General features: G+C 48.5%; 1 protein-coding gene across 1 annotated transcript in view; it reads left to right on the top strand.

Annotated features, from left to right (window-relative positions):
• The first annotated feature begins 7,258 nt into the window (after nucleotides 1-7,258).
• CTBP2 (C-terminal binding protein 2) overlaps nucleotides 7,259-8,903 on the top strand; it is a 119,535-nt gene continuing 117,890 nt past the window's right edge. Inside the window, exon 1 of the mRNA XM_004374927.3 lies at nucleotides 7,259-8,135. The gene's annotated coding sequence lies outside the window, so the exon portion shown is untranslated. The remainder of the gene's footprint in view (nucleotides 8,136-8,903) is intronic.

The following is an 8,903-nucleotide window of genomic DNA, read 5'->3' as shown; positions in this document are numbered from 1 at the left end:
GACGTTTTTTTTACTAGTTAAGCTAAACTGTTGTTGGGTTTTAAGAAGACTTCAGGGATATTTTTGGTTTAAGGTTTAAGGGTTCTCTCAGGACAGTAGGTTCAGGGCCCCTGACTGATTCTTACATGAGATTTGTTTCCTGCAGGGGAAGTAGGTTGTGGACTGGTGAGTTCCCCTTCATTTAGGCCTTTGGGGCTGAGGTCACCGTGGGAAGGCAGTGTGGGGCGAGTGGGGTTTGAGGGGCCCGGTCTGTCACCACTCTGCAGCTTCACGTCCCTGACAGGGTCCTGCGTGTAGCCCACTGATGTTACAGAGGTGATATCTCACCTGGTAGGGAATTTTTTGGGGTGGTAGATGTGGTCATTTGATTCTCAAGTTATGGTCCTTGCTGTGTGCTCCTTCCTGCTCATTCTTCCGTAGTCTTATCTGTGGCCGGGAGCTAGCCTGGAGCAGCAGAGTCGGCTGCACTGCATTAGCCGGGCATGGCTAGGCCGGCCTGTCCTCCAGCAGACCCTGGAGACAAGGGATTGCAGCGGCGGTGCCTGACTCTCCTTCCGTCCCCCCGGGTTTGTCCCAGGCTGATGGGGATGTTAGACTAGACCCCCTCACTCGGTGTGGGATCCCTTCCTTTTTTCAAAACCCACCTTGGTAGTGCAGCTGTTACTGAGGGGGTTTGTTCAGCGGTGTCACCACGGCCCAAAAACAAGGCAGCGGCCCTGTGGATGCTTCTCGGCTCCGCACCCCCAGCTTATCCCGGTCCCGCCCGACAGGAGCCCGCAGCATCCTCCGTGTGTGCATTTCAGTCTGTAGGAGAACATGCTTATCGTGGAAATGCAAAAATACGGAAAGTATGAAGAAAGTAATTCAGAAATGACGTTTATGATCTGAAAAGCCTATTTTAAAAATCACCTTTGATCTCGTTGTTAGGTACTGCCGAGTCGATTTTTGACTCAGTGACCCCATGTGACGGAGTAGTACTGTCCCATAGGGTTTTCTTGGCTGAACACTGAGCAGATTGCCAGGTCTTTCTCCCATGGAGCTGCTGGGTGGGTTCAAACTGCTGACCTTTAGGTTAGCAGCTAAGCGCTTAACCAGTGCGTCACCAGGGCTCCTCCGTTTATTTTTAGCATGGAGAAATGTCTGCTAACATTTTGGGTGTCTTTCTGTCTCATGCATATATATTTGTACTAAACATGAAATTCATTTATTTCAAGACTATTTTAAAAGCGAATGTATACGATCTGGATTATTCTGTGTTTTGTATTTGTTTTCCATTCAGCCTGTAAGTATCGTGTTGTTAAATATCTTGGAAAACTCGTTAGTAACTATCTCATCAGGATGTGTGTTGTTACTTGCCGTCAAGTTGATGATTCTGACTTAACGGCAGCTCCGTGTGTGCAGGGTAGAACTACTGTTTTCAGGCCCAGCCTCTCGGAAGCAGATCCCCAGGCCTGTTATCTCCTGAGGTACTTTTGGCTAGTAGTTGAGCACTTACCCGGTGTGCCACCCATGTTACTGTGCACCGTTCCGTTGATTCCAACTCATAGTGAGACCCTATATGACATGTGTCACCCCACTGCCGTTGAGTCGATTCCGACTCATAGCAACCCTATAGGACAGAGCAGAACTGCCCCCATAGGGTTTCCAAGACTGTAAATCTACAGAAGCAGACTGCCACATCTTTCTCCCACAGAGCGGCTGGTGGGTTTGAACTGCCGACCGTTTGGTAGCAGCCGAACTCTAACCACTGTGCCACCAGGGCTGCTGTACAACATGTATGTTGTTCTTAGGTGCCGTTGAGTCAGTTCCGACTCATAGTGACCCTGTGTACAGCAGACATGTATAAGTATCATCATATCTTATATGTAGGTGTAACATATGGTACTGTATATCCTTCTAGGGTACCAGGATAGGTAGTTAGCCGACTATTTTTCTTTGTTTTTTGGCATCTTGATTGCTACTTTGTGTAATTCTTGACCACCCCCTAATTATTCCCTCAGAGTAGAACTGGGGGCTGGGGCATAAAGTCTTGATTTCCAGAAAAGATTGTGCCGGTTCATAGTCCCACCGCAGCAGGCAAGCTTTTGTCTCCTTGACTTTTCAGGGGCCTGTCTCAGCCACCTGATACCACACGTGGGTGGCTTTAGAGGACAGACATTTACTCACAGCCCTGAAAGCTGGAAGCCCAAGTCATGGTCTGGGCTGTGCTCATTCCTTCTTGTCAGTAGACCTAGATGTTTCCTGGTTACTTGGCGATTCTCACATGGCGTCTGTCTTTTCCCCGCCGGTGTGTCTGTCTCTGTCTGTTCTGGTCTTTCTCAAACTCAGAAGTGATGAGGTTTAGGATCCACCCTGTACTGGTGTGTCCTCGTTAGACATAACCTAAGAAAAGCCCCATTTACAAACCGGATCACATCAACAGGTACAAAGGCCAGAAATTCAACCCATTTTTTTTCTTTGGGGAGGAGGGAGGCCCAATTCAATCCACAATAAGTCTTAAACATTTATCTCCCTGTAGTGCCCTGGGTATCAGGAGACCAGACCCCTCTGCTAATCGTCTGACCCTGTGCTCCTTGCTAAACTGGAGGTCGATTGGGGTACCTTGCGCAGAAAGGAGTGGCTGGGAAACACCTCTTCTGATGCATCCATCCTACAAGGGAGAAAACCCGGGACCAGAGAGCAGACTTCCCAGATGCCCTAAGTGGCTAGCGGTAGCCACTAGCTGGACCCTTGAACTAACCCCTCTTTTGCTTCCACCACTTTTGGCCAGTTCCAGACACTCCTGCAGAGGTGCCTCCGCTCAGCTGGTAGCACTCCTGTGCAGTTACAGTTGGAGCCAAAGGAGTCCAGAGATGAGACACAAGCATCTCTCGGAGCTGTGATGTGGGTTTTACAATGGTCCCTCTATTGCTTGAAACTTGGTCTGCAGAGTTAGGCTGTGACTGGGTGGCCAGGCTTCCCTTTGAGCCGAGCTGACATTAGGGGGCCCTGGCAGCTAGCGAGGGCTCGGCTCCCCTGTCTTTTCAGAGTCAGAGGTCTGTCTCATGCGTGTGCTTAACGCAGGTCTTTGCGCCCCACTCAGAGACACAGCCAGGCTCTTGCGAGCCCCGGATCAGCATGCTCGGCCCAGCTGCTTCCCATCCGCAGCCAGCTGGGCAGTTAGGGGTGTGGGAAAGCAGCTTAGCTTCCCAAAATGACGTAGTTGCGTGGGTGGCCGCTCACGGATCCACTTTTTTCCTTCTTCCAAACGTGGCCTGCAGCAGCCCTGAGCAGCAGCGCCCGTCGATCAGTTTGCTCTTCACGTCCGTCTTTCTTGTTGTCACTAAGTCCTCGCATCTGGTCCCCGCTGGCCCTGCTGATTTCTCCAGTGGGGACCCCCAGGGACAGGGCGTTTCTCGAGTGGTTGGAAGCCCGGCTCGTGATACCAGGGTGCAATTGCTCCGTCCCCGAGCCCGTAGTGTCCAAAAGTAAAAGGCCGAAAGACAGGACAGAGGAGCAGCCGATTAATTGACTACATCTGAGACAATACTGGGAAGCGATCCTATTTTATTTTCCTTTAAAAAGTGGCCAGGTTCCAAATCTTCTCTCGTTTTCCACTAGCTATCCTCATAATTGAAGAGAAGAGTTCCAAAATCTTGGCTGTTGGGCCTTTTTACATTCTTACAACCTAAAACCAGCGGAACGTATTTAATATTGCAAAATTTCCACAAACATTCTCTCGACAGAGCCTATGTGTGTAAAGTTTCTACCTTGAGGGCAGTTTTTTTTTTTTTTAAACTGATGTCAAAACTCTAGGACATGGGGGTTTATAACGAAGTGTTGATTTGATCTGAAGAGTCTCAGTGCAGACGGGGCGGGGGGCGCTGTACAGGCACATGGGAAGAATTAGCTTTCAGGGTTTTTTTCTCCCCCCAGTAAAGGATAATTGTTTCAGTGCTGATTAACACGGTTCACTTATTATTAGGCATTTGAGTCCTGGGCAGGTGGCTGTGTTGGGCGACAGTATTTCAGATGTTCTGTCCAGTCGGCTCCAACGTGAGAAGCACATTTGCTCTTCAGGGGACATTGTGGTTTTCTTGGTTTGTCCCGTGGAGGACACACTACTTCCTCCCTGACAGGCCAGGCCTTTCTGGGCTGCTTAAGAATTAAAGGCTGGGCAGGTGCACGTGTGTGTGTGGGTCACCGTAGTGGCCTGAAGTCCTGGCTAGAGGGGGGATCACACGTGTCTTGCCTTGTGGAGAAGCTGCCTGTCCCTCCGGCTCTCCCAGCCCCTCTGCAGCCTCCACCTCTGTAGCTCTTCAGGCGGGCGGATCCCGTCTTTCTCCCTCTTCTTCTGGTGCCTGGCACTGACGTGGGTCGTTCTGCCTGGTTCTGTGGTGAGACACGCTGGAGACACGTGTTCCCTCCGTGGTTTGGATCGGGGCTGTGCCCACCAGTCTCCTGTGATCATGGGCAGCAGTGGGGCTGGGGCTTGGCCCCAAAGTCCAGTGGCCCCTGCTGAGTTCCTGGGACAGGGACCAGGGCCCTCTTTGCTCCTGTGTCACCAGGACTTGGCATACTCCTTGGCACTTGGTAGGCACTCGTAAATATCTGCTGAAAGAATCCAAGAGTTTGAAGTCACAGTTGATCACACATCCAGTCAGGATTGTAAAGGGTGTGTCTGAGGAAGCTGGGGGCTCAGGTAACAGCTGCAGGTGGGGCTTTCTGACAGGGTGGAGGGTGTCAGTGATGGACAGGTATGGCACGTGGTTGGGGTTTACTGCTGTGGACCCCCAGTGTTGCCTTGCTAACATGGCCCTCACTGGACTTGGGCAGCAGTGCAGAATTCTGGATGGTTCTTAAGCCTGTTGAGAGCAGTGGTGATTTAGTGGGAGAATTCTCGCCTTCCGTGATGGGAGACCCAGGTTGGAGTCCCGACCAATGGACCTCATGCCCAGCCACTGCCTGTCTTGGCAGTGAGGCTTGCGTATTGCTGTGATGCTGAACAGGTTTCAGTGGAGCTTCCAGACTAAGACAGACCAGGAAGAAAGGCCCGGTGATCTACTTCTGAAATTCAGTCAGTGATAACCCTATGGATCTCAACTGTCTGATCTGCAGTCATCACGGGAATAGCACAGGACCGGGCAGCATTTTGTTCCGTTGCATGTGGGGTCACCATGAATTGGGGGCCAACTTGGCAGCAGTTAACAACATGTAGAAAGCCCAGTGACCGGCAGACCAGGCTGGCTGGGACTCCCTGGGATTCCGGGCATTCTTGTCCTTTCCCGTGGTGTGTGTGTTTGTGTCTTGAGTGTGTGCGTGTGTGAGCGCGTGTCCAATCACTGTCATCCGCGGTGGATGGGGCGCATTTGCCAAGTGATGGTTCATAGATCTCCCGGGTGGGTGTGTGGACGCCTCGAGGAGCTAGAGGGCCAGCAGCAGTTAAGTTGATGCTGGACTGGGGACGTGCTGGCCGACATTACACGGGCAGGTGCAGGTTTTGTGCCCAGCGGCCGCCTAGGCTCGGCAGTTGCTGGCGTGGCAGCAGTGGTGATTTTAATCAGCTAAGTCGTTTCTGTGTCTTGTATGCTCCTGGAAGTTCTTAGAGAAACCCTGCCAAGAAAATTTCCCCGCGAACCTGCAGGGCACTGCTCTATGTTGTTCCGTCATCAAGCATCTGCTCAAACAAGTATTTCTGAATTTTTCGCTTTTCTGCAGCTCCAGTCTTTTTTAAGTACTTCTTTTGACCTTCAAGTAACAATGGGCACTTGCTTTAAAGGCTCTGACAGTCTTCCAAGTCTTTCGGTGTTCTTAATCCACTAAATAAGCTGTCACTGCTCACTCTTGCGGCTGCAGATGCTCCTGAGCTTCCCACCTGAAATATGATGAATTGTCACCTCCTCTCTGAAGCCTTCTACACGGGCCGAGTTCTACGTGTGGTAGTTGATCGAGTTTTGTAACTGAGGTGTATCTCAAAGATAGAGCAGAAGATGTTAGAATCTGTGCCCACCACTAGGATTAGGTAGATGTTAACATGTTATTATTTTTGTCTTCCAGCCTTTTTTTTTTTTTTTACAGAGAATAATGTTACAGATATTGCCAGTTCTTTCCTTCCTGCATCCTTTTTCTCCTTTCTCCTTTCCAAAAGGTAGCACTCCTTAAAGTTGGCACATATCATTTCCTGATGTCTTTTGGAAATTCTTTTTACGTGTTGATGTATCTGTAACCATTTGATTAACTGTGCTAAGCACTAGAAATGGAAGCAAATAGGAAGTCCAGAGTCGAGTGGGATAAGTAACACTAGACAAGGAATATAACATTTTGCTAATACGGTTAATTAACGTGGTTCCCTCCTGTGTTCTAGCCATGTGATCAAGGCTCTTGCCATTTAGAGACTTGAAGATGGTTAGGGTACATAGTGGACTGGCAGTCAGAGCAAGCATAGCGTTACAGAAGATAACGCATGAGATGGGTTTTGAAGGGTGAATAGGAGTTTGCAGACAAGTGTCCACCACTCAGAAGGATGGTTTCTTGGCTCTTGTAGATGGTCAGTTAACATGAAACTGCATTTGCATTGTGTCACGAGCGGATTGGGACCACTGAGACTTAGTCTACCCCTCCCCTGCTAGTGCCCCACAAGCTGGGATGTCTGTGTGTCACCCCCCTCCCGTCCCCCCGCCCCACTCTCTGGACTGGGAGATTTGGGTTGTAAAGTGGTTTGCATCTACCGTTGGGAGGGAATTACTTGTTGACCTCAAGTACATGATAACCTTGACGGCAGAGGCCACTTTTTCCTGAGTAGTTCTTCCGAATCGTTTCTGCCATCGCAGTTTGGAAGCAGGAGCTGGTGGTAGTCGGAGCACTCAGATCCTCTGCTTGGTGAGCCTGAAGCAGAGAGAAGAGCGCAGGAGAACAGTTTTCCTTTGAGTGGGGAGTGGGAGGCCCTGGGAGGCCCCTCTCTGACTTGCAGCATAAGTGGGCAGGAGGATGTCACAGGATTGGATCCCAAGAGATTAGCCCCATCATTTCAGGAGGAGAGGGTTTCTCACTGTAGCTTCCTGAAGATTTGAATGGTGGGCCTAGGAGGCTGTTTGTAGTAATTCTGTGCATTTTTTTCTGTTAACCAACCACTTGAATCTTGATGCTAAGAAGGGGCTGGAACAGATCGGGTCAGCTGAAGTAGTTCGTGTCTGATGCGTACCCCTCTTGTTTGTCTTGGAGCTCAGGAAAGACGACCTTAAAACACGAACCTTCAGTTGCATAGCAACTTCGGGGTTGCAATTCTGGCTGTTCTCCTTGGAGAAGCCATAGAGAGGACACCTGGACTGGGTGCTCTAGAGCCCCTCTTGCGGCTCCATGTGTAGGAAGTGGTCCCGATACCATGGGTGGCACCATCTATTTCCTCCTTGTCCCGCCTGTAGTAAAATGGATGTGCTTGCTGCCTAACGCATCGCCTCGTTTCATATTGCATTTGCCAAGAAAGTGCAGTTTTACTGAACATTAGGATGGAATTCTTAACTGAGTAATCAATTTCAGCAGTAAGTTAAAACGCCTTCTATTAATGGACAACTGCAACCGTTAATCAGAGCTCCAGTAGGAGATTAACAGTTGTCAGCCTTTATGCTAATAATAGCACTTAGAAAGCAAAGGCTTGCGGATTGCACTTTATAATTCCATATTCCTCCAAACAGTTGGTTAAGACTTTTTGCTTGCAGATATTGATTGTTCTGTCCCTTGGCTCCCTACTTGGGGATGTGTAAAGAAAGCAAAATGACATTTTCACGGCGATGACACAATATCACCTTCTGGTGTTGCCCACTTGGCTTCGTGTCAGAATAGATGGAAAGAGTTCATTTGTTCTGCTGCTCTACTGTTTAATTTGATCCGGTGTGTGACTAAGGCAAGACAAATAGTATTTTTAATGAAACCATTTAATAACCTCTAGTAGCTTAGAATCGAAGGCATTGGAAAAATGCAATTAAAGGATGGCTAGATGTAAGCAACAAAAAATCGCTACTTCAGCTGCACTGACCCAATTCATTTTCCTTTCAGGGTTTCATCACCTTAAATGGTTTTGAACCAATGAAGCTGCGTTCCCTCAAAAAGACGGACAGCCCATCCAGTGAACTGTAGGGTTTGTGGACAGATTTATATTGGTGAGTTATTGTAAAATATCTCCAGGTAAAAGTTCCGTTTTCTAAAAACCCCTCTTGGAAATGTGTTTTCAATTAGTTGATGACTGTGGCTCGCCAGCAGCCTCTGGATGTTTCATTGGGATGTCTAATAGCAGGATCATATTGATTGTCTTTCAATTAATTGCATCTGGTATTTTCATTTATCAGAAGCAGAATACATGTAATTAACTCTGAAGCAATATAGTTCGCTGTAAAGTGATTTTTGCTGCTGCTCCCGCAATAGAGATAAGTCAGTGCAAATTATCCTGCTAGGAAACCTGAGTCAGAATGGGAAGTAGCGTTCTGACTTCTCAACATACGAATAGAAAGAATAAAAATGATCTAGAAACATAGTCATATGACATGCCAGAACCATATCATTTCCAAGTTCAAGTAGACGTTAGACGGAAGTCTTTAGAAGGGAAGCAGCTTGCTGATTCTGACACATCTTGATCAGCTTAGATGTTTAGAGTTACCAGCTACTAGGGTTTCTTAAAGATATTTTTCAAAAACAGGAAACTTTCCCTGCCACATATAACGGGTTCGTTCTGGGGGTTATTGGGAATGCAGTGTGCACGGAGGCAAGCCTTCAGTTCTATGTGCACACATTTGGAGCGTGGCTGAGAAAATGGTGATGGGTCAGTCCTGTACCTGCAGCGAGGTTTTGGGGTCCTAGATTTAGTTTCTTTAGCTATTCTTGACAAAAGCTGGCTGTTACTCAAAAAGTCTCAAAATGGCAGTTTTCTTGGT

Source organism: Trichechus manatus, unplaced genomic scaffold, assembly GCF_000243295.1.
Source record: "Trichechus manatus latirostris isolate Lorelei unplaced genomic scaffold, TriManLat1.0 scaffold00031, whole genome shotgun sequence".
NCBI classification, from domain to species: Eukaryota; Metazoa; Chordata; class Mammalia; order Sirenia; family Trichechidae; genus Trichechus; species Trichechus manatus.
This window is presented reverse-complemented; position numbering and strand designations above follow the sequence as displayed.